The 15243-nt window shown below is 43.6% G+C and overlaps 1 protein-coding gene across 1 annotated transcript in view; it reads right to left on the bottom strand.

The window, feature by feature from the left end:
* Positions 1-15243, bottom strand: part of LOC145417883 (peptide methionine sulfoxide reductase MsrB-like) — a 90000-nt gene that overhangs the window by 34814 nt on the left and 39943 nt on the right. Inside the window, exon 2 of the mRNA XM_080286499.1 lies at positions 2018-2052. The gene's annotated coding sequence lies outside the window, so the exon portion shown is untranslated. The remainder of the gene's footprint in view (positions 1-2017; positions 2053-15243) is intronic.

Here is a 15243-nt window from a genome sequence, read left to right on the forward strand (position 1 = left end):
TAACCTGGCCAAGGTATGTGCCCTTTTGTAATTTACTTCAGGTAGGAATGATAGGCTAGGCTAGGCTGGGTTACGCTGCCTTAGGATTGCTTAGCTTAAGCTGGATTGGGATAGACTGGGTTGGGTTAGGGTGGGTTGGGGTGGGTTAAGTTAGGCTGGATAATGTTAAGTTTGGTTGGACTGGACTGACTGGATTAGACTGGATCTGACTGGGTTGGGTTGGGTTGGGGGTTGAGCTGAGATGATGTGAGATAAGAGGAGAGGAGTGGAGAGGAGAAGAGAAGAGAGGAGAGGAGAGGAGAGGAGAGGAGAGGAGCTGAGCTGGGCTGAGATGAGATGCAGGGAGATGAGATAGGTTGGGGTGGATTGGTTTTGTTTGGACTGATTTGGACTGGACTGGGTTGGGTTGGGTTATTTTCTGTTTTGCTGTGTTATGTGCTGGTGGGGCGGGCGTGGTGTGGTGGGTGTTGTGGTAAAGGTCAAAGGGTGTGTTGTGGTGTGCGGCAGGAAGTGTTGTTTTGACTTGACCTGGCTGCAGGGGAGGGAAGTCAGCTCTGCCATAACTCCCTCTTGAACCCACGTCCTTACCTAACTGCTCTACCTCTCTGGCTTCCTGTCTACCAAGCCTTCCTACCTTCCTGTCTGTCTTCCTTAGTCTACCTAACTTCCTGTCTGTCTACCAAGCCTACTTGTCTTCCTGTCTGTCTACCAAACCTACCTGTTTTCCTGTCTGTCTCCCTAACCTACCTCACCGTCTATCTAGCTTACTTCTCTGTCTACCAAGCCTTCCTGTATATCTGTCTACCAAGCCTACATGTCTGTCTACCATGTCTACCTGCCAACCTAACCTGTCTATTAGCATACCTGTCAGCCTAGCCAATCTGCTAACCTACGGGTCCACCTAACCTGCTTGCTATCTACCTGTCTACCAAGCCTATTTATTAACCTACCCGTACCGGTCTACCTAGCCAACATATTAGCCTACCTGTCTACCTAGCCCACCTGTATACTTATCTTACCTATTTACCTGCCTGCCTACCTTACCTACCTGTCGATCATACCTGCCTGATAATCTGTCTACCTACTAATTAACCTGTCTATATTCCTATTTACTTCATTTCACCTGTACTAACTTACCTACTGTCCCTATCCACTCAACTACTTACCTATCTACCTACTCACCTGCCTATCTACCTTCCCACCTACTTCCGTACTAACTAATACGTACGGCACAATCAACCGGCAATACTGTCCTACTTACCATTCTACTTACGATCATCAACCCGCCAACTTACCTACTTCCCTCTCCCTACCATCTCTTGCCTTTTACCTAACTACCTAGCTACCTCTCTCTCTCTCTCTCTCTCTCTCCACTCACACACCCTTCCACAATCACCATTCCTCCTCCCCATCCACATCTCTCCTCCTCCTATTCCTCCTCCTCCTCTTCCTCCCCTTCCTCTATCGTTTTCCTCCTCCCTTACCCTCCCCTTTATCATACCCTCCTCCCCAGCAACATCCTCTTCATCATAACATCCTCCCTCATCCATCACCAGTCCCCTTCTTCTCTTCCTTATCCAATCCCCCCTTCCCCACTCTCTTCACTCTCCCCCTCACCCCACCTCCTTCTTCCCCTCCACCCTCTTCCCCTTCTTACCCCCCATCTCGCCACCTTTTTCTCCTTCCCCACCCTCTTCGTCCTCTCCTCCCCATCCTCTTCTTCCCCTCTCCTCCCAACGCTCTCCTCCTCCCCTCTTCTTCTCCCCCACCCACATCATCTCCACTCCCCCCTCCCCCCAGCCAAACCAATCTGTACCACTTTGCTAAACCGCCTCTCAAGTGACCCTCTCTCTCTCTCTCTCTCTCTCTCTCTCTCTCTCTCTCTCTCATCGAAGGCGTTATTAGTCAACGAGGAATTGGCAGTAATAAACACTTGTCCATCACGCTTCAGGTGGCTCCTCCCTCCCTCCCTCCCTCCCTCCCTCCCTCTCTCGTCACCTGGCCTCATAACACTCACCGCAGGGGGGCGTGGCTCACCCAGAAGACACCCACCTGAGGAAAAAATAAGAAAAAAATCAGACACAAAGAAGAAAAATATATAAGAAAAAATATATGATGATCTTACCAGGGAAAAAAATATACAGACACTAGACACGAAAGAGGAAGATAAATATGCATCAAATAAATTCAATTATTTTATCTGAAAAAAAATATATATATATAAATTAATCACGAAAAACAGGAGAAATTTTTTTTTTTTTTTTTTTTTTTTTTAAATAACAGAACGGAGGAAGGAAAAACAAATGGAGAAAAAAAAATAATCCATACACCAGATTACTGGTGTCCTCTGTTCATAAAATATCTGTAAGAATTAGACTTGAACAGTTGTAGGTTGAAATTTGGAGGAAAACAACTCTGGGGAAGCGAGTTCCAGAGAGATGCAGTTCGGGGAATGAAAGAATTCTGATAGGTAGAAGTTCTGCAATGTGGTTGAGTGACATTCCAGTCATGAGCGTTACCAGATGCCCGTGTAGCACGAGGGAAGGCATGGAGAGGTGGCACCATGGACGCAACTTCGTCTGAGCATTTGCCAAAAAAATATCTGTAAAATAATGCAAGGGAGGCAACATTCCTTCTTACTTGCAGGGAGGTAGTTTATATGTAATGGCAGGGTTGTTAATGATTCTAACAGCTTTATTCTGAATTTTGTCTAGTTGTCTTAATGCAACCTCTCCACAACCATTCCACAAGGGTGAGCAATATTCAAGCTGAGAGCGCACATGACTCTTATAAATTATAGCTAACTGCTCATCGGCGAAGAAGTTACGGACTCTGTACAATAATCCAAGTTTCCTTGAGGCGGTTTTAGCAAGTGATCTGACATGAGAGGTCCAGCTGAGGGCACTGTTAAGTGAGACACCAAGAATTTCAATACTTTTGGAGATGGGAATATTAGTAGCACTGAAGGTAATGTACGAATCTGGCAATATCTGTCTATTAGTAAACTGTATATATTTAGTTTTACTAGCATTAAAAGAGACAAGGTTGTTTTGTCCCCATTCACTGATTGTAGATAGATCTTGATTTATGGAGATGGCTGTATTGAGTTGAGAGGTAGAGATATTAGACTTTGTAAATGGATGTCTGAGTGTGAATGAACTATGTAGTGTTGAGTCATCTGCATATGAGTGAATGGGATTGTGAGTGACAGATAAGAGATCATTAATATGAACCAGAAATAGGGTTGGCGCCAGAACTGATCCCTGTGGCACGCCGGCGTTAATTGAGTGGAAATTCGAATATACATCATCTACTTTTACTCTTATTTTCCTGTCACTAAGATAAGAAGAAATCAAAGGAACAAAAGACGTTAGTCCATAGCAAGGGAGTTTGGACAGCAGGGAACGGTGCCATACTCTGTCGAAAGCTTTAGAGACATCAAGAGCTACTGCATGAGTTTCTCCAAAAAGATCAATTGATTGATGGATGGTATGAGTTAAGAGATTGAGTATGTCAATGGTGGATCTTTCGTGGCGAAAACCGTATTGTCTATCATTAATTAAGTTGTTGGATTCAAGATGTTTAACAATATGCTTATTAATTAAAGTTTCAAATACCTTACCAAGAGAAGATGTGATAGCTATTGGTCTGTAATTGGAGGGGTCAGACGAACTTCCTTTCTTCGGAACTGGGTGGATATTGGCTTCTTTCCATGAATTTGGGAATAAAGAAGTACGTATGCATAGTCTGAATAATTTAGCTAGGACAGAGGCAAGTTCAGGGGAACACTTTTTCAAAACAATTGGCGGAATTCCATCTGGACCTGGAGCTTTGTTGGTAGGTAAATTGTCTAGGATGGATTTTACAAATCTTGTCTGTATTTTAAGTGGGGCAATTTCGGGAGAATCAAGTTCCAGTACTGAGACATTCTGGCTGGTATCATCTATGGTAGAGTTTTTTGCAAAGGTACTAGCAAAGATATCTGCTTTCCCACGTGGGTCATTTGTAATATTGCCATCTGAAGATTTTAGTGGGGGAATGGAAGATGACTTGTTAAAGTTATTATTGAAAGAATTAAGAGTTGACCAGAATATTCTGTTGTCATTAGGGTTGTTAAGTAGTTTTGATGCTTGCTTTTGAAGAAAGTTTGATTTAGATAGATTTAATACAGCTTTTGCATGATTTCTAGCAATTTTAAATTGGGAGAGTGATTCAGGTGTTTTTGATTTTAAGTAAGAGTTATATGCTAATGACTTTTGGGCTGTTGCTCAGGCACAATTGCCATCAAACCATTTTGGAGAGTTTGGTCTTTTAGTGAATTGTTGACTTGGTATGAATAAATCCATACCAGCTAGTATTAAGTCACAAATGTGGGACTGGGTAGAATTGGGATCACTAGAGAAGAAAGACTGCCATGGAACATCAGCAAGAAAATTTCTAAATCCATCCCAGTCTGCCCTGTCAAAGTGCCATCGGGTCACCCTGACAGGTTCGGAATGGGGAGATGTAGGAGGGTTAACTAATGAGGCTTTGATGAGATTGTGGTCAGAGGATCCAAGTGGTGACAGTACCTCTATCCTGTATTGATCTGGATTATTTGTCAAGAATAAATCCAAGAGATGGGCATTATGGTCAGGATTATCAGGTATTCTGGTTGGTTGCTTTACCAACTGGGTGAGATTAAACGATTCCGCAAACAGCTCGCATTCCAGACCAGCGTCGTCAGTCCGGGCAGAATGCAATAACCATTCAACATTGTGTATGTTAAAATCACCCAAAATGGTAATTTCATTGCCAAGGGCAAGGTCAAGGTTACTCAACTGAGTGGATATGGAATCAAATACACTGGGTTCCGAAGAAGCATTGGGGGAACGATAAACTACACAGATATATTTGGTAATGTTTTGGCAATTTAATTTATATAATGAGTAATCAAAACTGGATGAAGTGAAGTTCAAAACAGTGTCAACTGCATATTGGGATTTGATATAACAACAGGTGCCGCCCTTGTTTCGAAAGTTTGTAAGGAGATGGTAACCTGGAAAACAAAATGGAGATATATCGGTAGAGGGCGAGATTTGTGGTTCTGTGAGGAAAAGGGCCAAAGGGGATATGGACTGAAGGAAAAAATGAACTGAGTTTAAATTTGTGGTAAGGCCGCGGATGTTGGTAAAGAACAAGGCCGCACCGTCACCTCTTTGCCGATGAGCATTCCCGGAAATAGCAACAGTCGCCGCCGGCACAGTCGCTTGATAGCGACCGGGAGGACCCTGTGCCTCCAGCCCTACCCTGCCGGTGGTGGCAATCCGAGATACCACCTCATTTGATTGTGAGATTGCAGCGGCCATTACTAAAGATGTGAATAGAAGGTGTGATATGTTATGCGCATGTAGTGTGGTGTAGACAGTTGAAGGTAGAGGTACCAATATGACAATATTGATTTATTTTATCTGAGGAAAAAAATTAACATTCGATAATCCAACCTGTAAAAAACGAAACAAATTTGACAACAACTACTGCTATTATTATTATTACTACTACTACTACTGCTACTACTACTTCTGCTACTAATATTACTACTTTTACTACTACAATTATACTACTGCTGCTGCTACTACTACTACTACTACTACTACTACTACTACTACAATTACCCGGTACTAATATACTACTACTCCTATTACTACTACTACTACTACTGCTACTATTGCTACCTACAGACAGCTATTATTCAGGTAACGACAGCATCCTAGCTATGAAGGAGTTAATGAAGGCTACACAGTATATAAATTCAAATCCCCCAGTTTGGTCTCGAATTAAAAAAATAAATAAACAAATAAATAAAATGAAAGAAAAAAATTAAGGATTCAACAAGAATAAAAGCAAACAGGACATCGCCGTGATCTGGATAAAAGGGAAAGAAATGAGGTGAAAAAATGATTGACAACAGACCTATTTCGTTTGGCACGTTTGAAGACTTGGATTTCTTCGAGAAGGTAAACACAAGAAAGTTGGAAAAAGGCTAACATGAGAAAGTGAAAGAGACAGACAGACACACACAAATACACACACACACACACACACACACACACACACACGGAGAGAGAGAGAGAGAGAGAGAGAGAGAGAGAGAGAGAGAGAGAGAGAGAGGAGAAAAACGAAAAGGTAAGAAAAAAAGTAAGGGTAAAATATACGAGGTGAGGAAGCATGAACACCTGTGCTCACCTGTGGTATATATACACATCTTTAAGGACTAAGGTTTCTATACTAAGTAGCTTGAAGATTTCGTAACACCTTTTCCTTGGCGATTTATTCTGTACGCCACACCTCAATATCCTCTTGTATGATAATGGTGTAAAGTCTGTGTATTTCTTGTGTGTACGTCTACGTCCGCAAACCAGTAGCATTTATGGAGTGTCAGCCACGGAAGTCGTCCCTCACTTGTTTTGACACCGCTGGGCCTCGCTGGGGGGTTGAAGTGTGTGTGTGTGTGTGTGTGTGTGTGTGTGTGTGTGTGTGTGTGTGTGTGTGTGTGTGTGTATTATGTCTGTCAATACCAACACTGTAATGTAGTAGATTGATGCGGGAACTTCAGGGTTTCAGTAAGAGGATTCGCTAAAAATGTGCTAAAAATCTACAGGCATGATTCTGCTTAAGTCACTAAAAAAGAAAAAAAGAATCCATAGTCAAGCACTCCGTAAAAAAATAAAAAAAATGAATGACAGACGGACAGTTACGTGATATATGACCCAAAAGGAAAAAAATAGTTTAAGTTAACGGTAAAAAGAGCACAGCATTTTATCTGTCCTAACGCCAGTCGAATTCATTTGGCTGAAGGTGTCACAGTAGCCTTATCATATGGTTTTTTATCCGTTCTATATCTACCTACATATCTGTCTGTATGTTTGCCTATCTCCCTATCTATCTATCTATCTATTTATCTATCTATCACAACCTGAATTCGTTACACCTCTTCCTTAGCGATTAATTCTACTTATTACACCTGAACATACCAGAATTCGTAACACCCCTTCCTTAGCGATTATTTCCTCATATTACACCTCAACACCCTCTTGTATGCTATTTACACCGCATTAAATACAAGTACAGCATTCGTCAATAACACGTAAGAAGATACTCAGGTGTAAAATGTAGGATAAATCGCTAAGGAAGAGCTGTTGCGGAATCTCCGAAGGGAAAAACGCCCGTGTGACCCTGTACATTCTTTCATCATTTGACCTGATGACGAGCCGAGGATTCCAGTGGCCTGAATGATGAGTGGATGGATTTACGGCGCATTTTACTGGCTATGTTGCTGATAATTCTCATATTTTGTGTTCCGTTCATATTTCTGCGATCCCTAGCTCATGGATTACCGTATAGTGGAAAAGAGGGTTATGATGATGATGATGATGATGATGATGATGATGATGATGATGGTGGTGGTGGTGGTGGTGGTGGTGAAAGGAGAGTATTGCATGAACCGACCTCTCAAGCACTCTATCCATCTGTCTATCGACCTATCTATCCGTCTACTGTATCTATTTATCTATCTATCTATTTAATCCTTGTGTAGTGTGTAAGGCAAGACATTCTACACGTCTGCTTGCAGTGAAAATACGATACCGCTGAGGCCACGAATGCAACAGATGAACCCGTGGTCTGGGACGTGTCTGGCATTTTAAGTCAGTACCCCTCCCCCACCTCTTTTCTCTCTCTCCCTCTCTCTCTCTCTCTCTCTCTCTCTGATATATCCCTCTTTTCCTATCCTTTCTTCTCCTCTCATTCCTCTACTTCCCCTCTTCCCATTTCTCTTCCCCTCCTTCCTATATCTTTCCATACATCCCCTCTTCTCTTCTCTTCTTTCTCTTTCCAACCTCCTTGTATCTCCTCCCCTCTTACCCCTGCTCCCTCCCCTCTTCTTCCCCTCTCCTCTCCCCCCTCCACCCCTCCCTATTCCCTTTCCCCTCTCCCCACTCCCAGACGACCGGAAGCTTATTCGGGGCAGGAGACGGGCTGACCCCTTTAGGGCGATGACGTCTCTCTCCCCCCCCCCTCTCTCTCTCTCTCTCTCTCCATTTTTATCTACCTACATACTATGCTACCTTTCCATCTATATACCTAACTAAGTATATTTACCGATCTATCCACGTTCTACTTGCCATCAATCTATCAGTATCGCTAAGGTATCTATATATATCTACCTACCTACCTATCCATAAAAATATATCTTCCTACATATTTGTGTCTGCCTATCTATCTATCTATCTATCTATCTATCCCCACTTCCACCTCAAGACGCAGGAAGTAGGTTACATGTGATAGGAATACGCTAGTTCCCTTTCTCACTTCGTGGCAACCTTGACCTTCACCACATTAAGAAGGAGAAGAGCGGCCAGCACAACATAACAATGAGTTCTTTGCAGGTGAAGACTAACGATGATGGTGATGATAACAGCACTGATGACAGAAGACGATAATGGTGATGATGATGATAGAGGATGATACTGATAATGACAATGATGATGATGATGATAGATGATGATACTGATAATGACAATGATGACTATGAGGACGATGTTGACGACGATGATGACAGACATTGTTAAGTCATCACCCCCTCTTCCTCCCCTCCTACATTTACCACATGTTCCATCCAACCCTTCCTCTCCCTCCCCCAACCATTCATCTCTCCCTCCTTCCATTTCCGTTCCTTTCTCAACCTTGCTGAGTCTTCCTTTCTCCTTCCTCCCTTAATTATCTCCCTTTTATACCCTTTCCTTCCTTTCCATGTCCCTTCCCTCTCTAGCTCCCTCCCCCTCCTTCTTCCATTATTTCTTCCCTTCCCTCCTCTCTCCCTTTTCACCCCTCCTTTCTAACTGTTCCCCTTTCCCCTCCCTTCCTTTCATTTACCTTCCGTTGACCTTTACCTCCCAATTTTCCCCAGTCCTCTCTCTCTCTCTCTCTCTCTCTCTCTCTCTCTCCCCCAACCCAGGAAGGAAATACACATGAGCAGTGTTTAACTACTTACTTTCTTTTTTACACAGATTTTAAACTAGTAAAGTAGACCGAAGACTGCTTTCAATGTTTATCCTTTTGAGATGATAAAGATACAGATAGATAGATAGATAGATGGACAGATAGATAGGCAGACAGATAAATAGATAGACAGGAAGAGAAAGATAAACATATACAGATAAATGGACAGACAGACAGACAGATAGACAGACAGAAACAAAGATAGACAGATAAACTCAACTTGCATTCACAATTTCCAAACTCAAGTAAATAATTCTCTTTCCCCCCAGCCTCTCCCCCTCACCCCAGATGCAGTGCGGGGAGGGAAGAGGGTATTACGTCACTCCCCTCCTCTCTCCATCCCCCCTCAACCTGCAGTGAGAGGGGAGGGAAGGGGAGGGGAAGGGAGGTAAGAGGGAAGGGGAGGGGAAGTGAGGTAAGAGGGAAGGGGAGGGGAAAGGAGGTATGAGGAAAGGGGAAGGGAGGGATGATGTGGGATGGAAAGGGATAGGAAGGGATGGAAGATGTAAGAAATGAGGAGTGGGAGGGACTGAAGAGGAGGAGGGGAGGGGAGGGGTGGGGAGGGGAGGTACGGAGCAAAAGATGATGGGTCAGACTGTTATGTCAATCGTCCCTCTTCCCTCTCCCCTCCTCCACTTCTCCCCCTACCTCCTACGCAAGCATCAGCGAGGGGAGAAGAATGAAGGGAGAAGAGAAGCAGGGAGAAGAATGAAGGGAGAAGAGAAGCAGGGAGAAGAAAGGTGGAGCATGGAATGGAAGTGAGAGGGAGGGGAAGAGGTGAGAGGGTGAGAAAGGAGAGCTGGGAGGTGCAGTGAAGGAAAGAGGGTGAGAGGGAGAGGAGGGAAGGAGATAAGGTGATGGAGGGAAGAAGAGAGAGAAAAGAGGCAAAGTGATGGGAAGGAGGGAGAGAGGAGGGGAAAAAGAGGGGAAGGAGGTAAAATGATGGAAGGGAGAAAGAGAGGAGAGGGAAAGAGAGCGAGGAAGGAGGAAAAGTGATGGAAGGGTGTGAGACAGGGATGGGAGGGGAGGGAAGGGGAGAAGAGGGAGATGGTAGGAAGAAAGTGAAGGGAAGGGAGAGAAAGAGGGAAGAGGGGAGAAGATAGGGGCGAGAGTTAGAGCATTACATCACTCAACCCCTTCTCCCACCACTACCCCCTACCCCTCTCCCCTTCCTCCCTCCATCACGTGACTGCAGCCCTTCTCTCCTCAAGTGGTCTGGCTGTCTCCACTCCGCCTCTTAAGTTATGTGCTTGATGACAGATAACCAACTTAGTTCCTGTCTTCCGCTAGTTATCTTAATGGTTAAATTCTCTCTGTCTCTGTCTCTGTCTCTGTCTCTCTCTCTCTCTCTCTCTCTCTCTCTCTGACGCAACATCCTGTCTTTAGTCTGGGATGCTGGCACACACACACACACACACACACACACAAAAAGAGAGAGAAAAAAGAAAAATAAAATGCACACAATCATGCCCCAACCCAACTGCATTCCCACACTCCATCCCAACTATTCTCTCACATACACACTTCATCACTATCCCTCTATGTAACCTTCCTATTCAGTTACTATCCACCCTCTTGTACATACTCAAATCTGTAGTTCTTTCACCTTAACTTGACCCAGATTTTCGTCCTTATGCTGCTTATTTCACGTAACTCGACGGTAGAAGAGGACAATACTATGGCTCCACATCCTTTCCATAGCACATCTTCGTGACTAGCACCACATTCTAGTGTTAATATATCGTTACAGCTCAGTATTCAAGACGGAGAGATGGTAATTTTAGGCCAAATTGGCGTGAAATGAGTACAACATCCACTCTTCAACTGCACTCTTACATTCTATCCCAATCCACCATTTCACATATACTTTCCAATCCTGTCCCTGTGTGTAATATTATCTCTACTCAAATACAATCCTTCCTTCCATTCCAACCCAACCTCCCTCTGACCACAACAACAACAACAACAACAAAACAACACAATACAAAAACAACACAGCAACAACAATGACAACAACAACAACAACCCTTCGAATCTGGTGACGTCTTTTTCACTTCCTTGATATTTCCCGACGATTTTTTTTTTTTTCGAACTCCAGAGGTCAGATACAGTATATTGCAAAAAATTGTCTGAAGGTTCCCACAAAATATAAGTTACGCCTTGGGACAGCAGGCGTTAAATCTATCCTAACCTCTATTCAGTTGCTGTCCATCCTTCCATCCCGATCTACCCTCCCGCATACACTCAATATTTGTCCACTATTCTACTGCAGTCCTACATTCCATCCCAACCTACCCTCCCACATGCACCTCACAATCCCTATCCTTCTTTGCAAACTTTATCCTGAATTAACTGCAGTCTTTCCTTCCAACTCCTTCCTCCCCAAGACCTCCCATTCTCCCACCCTTCCTCCTACGTCCTCCACTCTCACCTCCCCATTCAATCCCTCCCTCATCCCCCTTCCCCAACTATCCCTCCTCCCCCATCCACAAGCACCCCAGTCCAACCCTTTCCTCATCCCACCATCCTCCCCAAGTCCCCCTTCCTCACTGCTCCTCTGGTTTTATAATTCCTATGACATTTGCTTACTGACAAGAGGGAGTTATTATGACAGAGGCGAAGCAGACGCCATGAAGGATATAAAGGTGTGGGAGATTATTATACTTTTACTCTACTTTCTAAGGATGGAGAAATTGGACAGAAGGACATGTGCCATGGTAGTATCTTTATCTTATTCTTTTTTTTTTTTAAGGTCTGAAGATATGAATAATAAATGGTGAGGAAACTAGGGAAAGCGCGAGCTCGCATGCATACACAAACTGAGAAACACACACACACACACACACACACACACACACACACACACACACACACACACACACACTATCCTTGACCAACAGGGCAGAGAGGTACGCTCCATGTAGAGTAAGCGAGCAGACTCAGAGCAAGACGGCCCAAACATAGCGACATATTCAATGCTTAAACACACACACACACACACACACACACACACACACACACACACACACACTGTACCATCTAAAAGCACAACTCACCGTTACCTCACCGTCACAAATCACAAATCTCACCGTACCACCACCACACAGCTCACCGTACCGTCCCCAGTGTCACGTCTCTAAGCAAACAACAACAACCTCTCTCTCTCTCTCTCTCTCTCTCTCTCTCTCTCTCAGACAACGAGGCTTTACTGATCTTGACCTGATTGTCCAGTTGGCAGCTCAGCACCTCACTTCCGTTCAGTCGTACAGCGGGGGAATTCAGCACATCGCATGCCGGCCACGACTCTGCCCTTCATTCCAGCGCGTCTAGCCAAAATTCCAGCATTTGGGGCGCTTTTTGTTTACCACTTGTAGTTTTTCAGCATTTCTGGCCTCAATTTAGGCTAATTCTGGCGGTTTTTTTTTAGCATATCTGGTAGTTTTTCTGCAATTCTGGCCTTAATTCTAGGTTAGGTTAGTGTGTGTGTGTTTTTTTTTTACGTTTTTTTTTTTTTGAGATTTTTGACATTAATTTAAGTTTATATGGGAGTTTTTTCAGCATATGGTCATTCTCCAGCAGACTGATTCTTAAATGAAGCTTATTTTGGATTTTTTTTTTTTATGAACATTTGGTAGTTTCTCGGTAGATTTGGCCTAAACGCAAGCTTATTTGGCGATGTTCTTGTTATTCTAGTGCCAAGTTCAACACGTTTAGCAATTTTTCACTCAAGATGATATATTTCTCAGGTTTCCATCTCATACCGTCATTATTCCAGCATTTCTTTCCGTATTTCCAGATCATTTCGCTCTAATTCCAGCATATTTAGCACGCTTCCATCACCTGTCCTCATTATGCCACTACATTTGGCAGCTTTTCGTCATATATCGTCATTAGTGCAGTATATTAGGCCATTTTCCAGCATATCAGGTCCTCATTCCAGTATATTGGGTATATTTTTAGCAGAGATGGACCCGGCAGCTTTAATCATAATTCCATTCAGAAATAATACGAGCACATTTGGATATATTATGGCACATCTGAAAGAAATTTATTTGTATCTCTGAATTCTCCCCTAGTACACACACACACACACACACACACTCTCCCTCTGTGTGTGTGTGTGTGTGTGTGTGTGTGTGTGTGTGTGTGTGTGTTGATGGTGCCAGCTTCCAGAGAGGTGAATAGGCAGCTTTGTTTACACGTACACACTGTTCGGGACAAGGTCATTGGGGTGTATTTACAAGGAAAACAAAAACACTCTCTCTTTCTGGCATTAACACTTATCTTGATGTGTGACAGGGCTGGGGGATTGTTTAGGCCTCTCTCTCTCTCTCTCTCTCTCTCTCTCTCTCTCTCTCTCTCTCTCTCACTCACTCACCCTGTTGCTTCTCTTGTTAAAACTCGGCATTCAAGATGGAGAGATGGCAGTTACAGGTCAAAATAGGCGTAAAAAAAAAAGTATCATTACCACCACCACCACAACTACTACCACCACTACCACAATAAGCGCAGTGCCACTTTACCCACACTATGCCAGGTAAAGGAGGAGGAGGGGGGGAGGTGGCACTGGTCTTTCCCTACAAGTGCCAGCAAGGGGAGAGAGAGAGAGGGTGAGGGCCAAGGTCGTGGTGCCAGAAAGGGGAAGGTGCTGTGTGTGTGTGTGTGTGTGTGTGTGTGTGTGTGTGTGTGTGTGTGTGTGTGTGTGTGTGTGTGTGTGTGTGTGTGTGTGTGAACAGTTTAGCTCAAACAGTGTTGATCCGATCTGAAATAAACTTGGTGGAATGGTTAAAGGTCAGCCAAAGAGAATGTGATTTAATAAAAGGTCAAAGATCAAGGCCACAGAGCAAGGTTAACTAAGACAATTTTGATACAATTTAAACTTGCTGGAAGGGTTAGAGGTCAAGCAAGAATGAGGTGATTCAATTCTGAAAACAATCACTTAAAAATCAAGGTCACAAGGCAAGGTGGAAGATTTGATTCCAAAAATCAGTTTTGATTCAGTCGGAACCAAACTTGGTGGAAGAGATGAGGGTCAGCGTAGGGTGAACAGATCTGATGTTGAGAATAATAAGTCAATGGCTAAGGTCTGAGGACATGATGAGCTCCAAAGTTTGATCCGATTTATAACAAACTTTCTGGAAGGTTCAAGGGTCAAGCAAGGATGATGTAATTCGATTCTGAAAACAATCAGTCTAATGCAAGATCATAGGGAAATGACAGAGGTTTCGGCTCCTTTACCCACAGAGTTAAGTAAGGCTTGGGTGGTAGCTCTTTGATTGCACGTCCTTGTTTCTTGTTTCCCTACGAAGTTCCCACATTTTGCCTCCTTCCCCCACTCTCCTGCTGCGAATGTCCAAAAATAACCATGACATCACCACACCACACCACACCACAACTGCACACTCTAACCTCTACCTGTACACCTGTGCTATCACTCTCAACAACTGCCATCAACACCTGCATACTTAACACGTGATATGCAGAACTTGGACTAACACACATATACTCAATTAGTTTACCACAAGGCATATTAGTAAGGCTGAATAAAAATGTCTGGTGATAATAAAAGACCAACATCCTTAAAACCTTCAGCCAGGAGACGATTTTCTTATTCTTGCTACTTCCAGATGATTTTACTGAACTTAGAAATGGCCTCTATAATCTAAAGGGTTAATGAGGGCTATATCTTACTCCAGCAGTGCCAATAGTATCTTCCAAAATGAATAATATCGTCTGGATGTTGCAGGATCAAAACAGAAAAATAGTAAAAAAAAAAAATAATAATGAAAAATGAAGGAAAAAGAAAAAAGACAAAAATGCTGAAGGTGTGAGCGACAATCATCTTCCAAAACATGACCTTCCCAAACACACACACACACACACACACACACACACACACACACACACACACACACACACACACACACACACAAACTCACTCCATTTAAACAAGGGGTGGCTAAATTACTGGGGACAAAAAATGTTAATACAAAGAAGAGACTGGTGTTTCCGCGGGTAAGTATGAAAAATGCACAAAAACCTCACACGCACTCCCTCTGACACGCACAGTCGAACTAGGACGCGCACACACACACACACACACTCACACACACACACACACACACACACACACACACACACACACACACACACACACACACACACACACACACACACACACACACACACGCTTCCCCTCTCTCA

Source organism: Coenobita brevimanus, chromosome 111, assembly GCF_032717465.1.
Source record: "Coenobita brevimanus isolate Jiangsu-jjx chromosome 111, ASM3271746v2, whole genome shotgun sequence".
Lineage (NCBI taxonomy): Eukaryota > Metazoa > Arthropoda > Malacostraca > Decapoda > Coenobitidae > Coenobita > Coenobita brevimanus.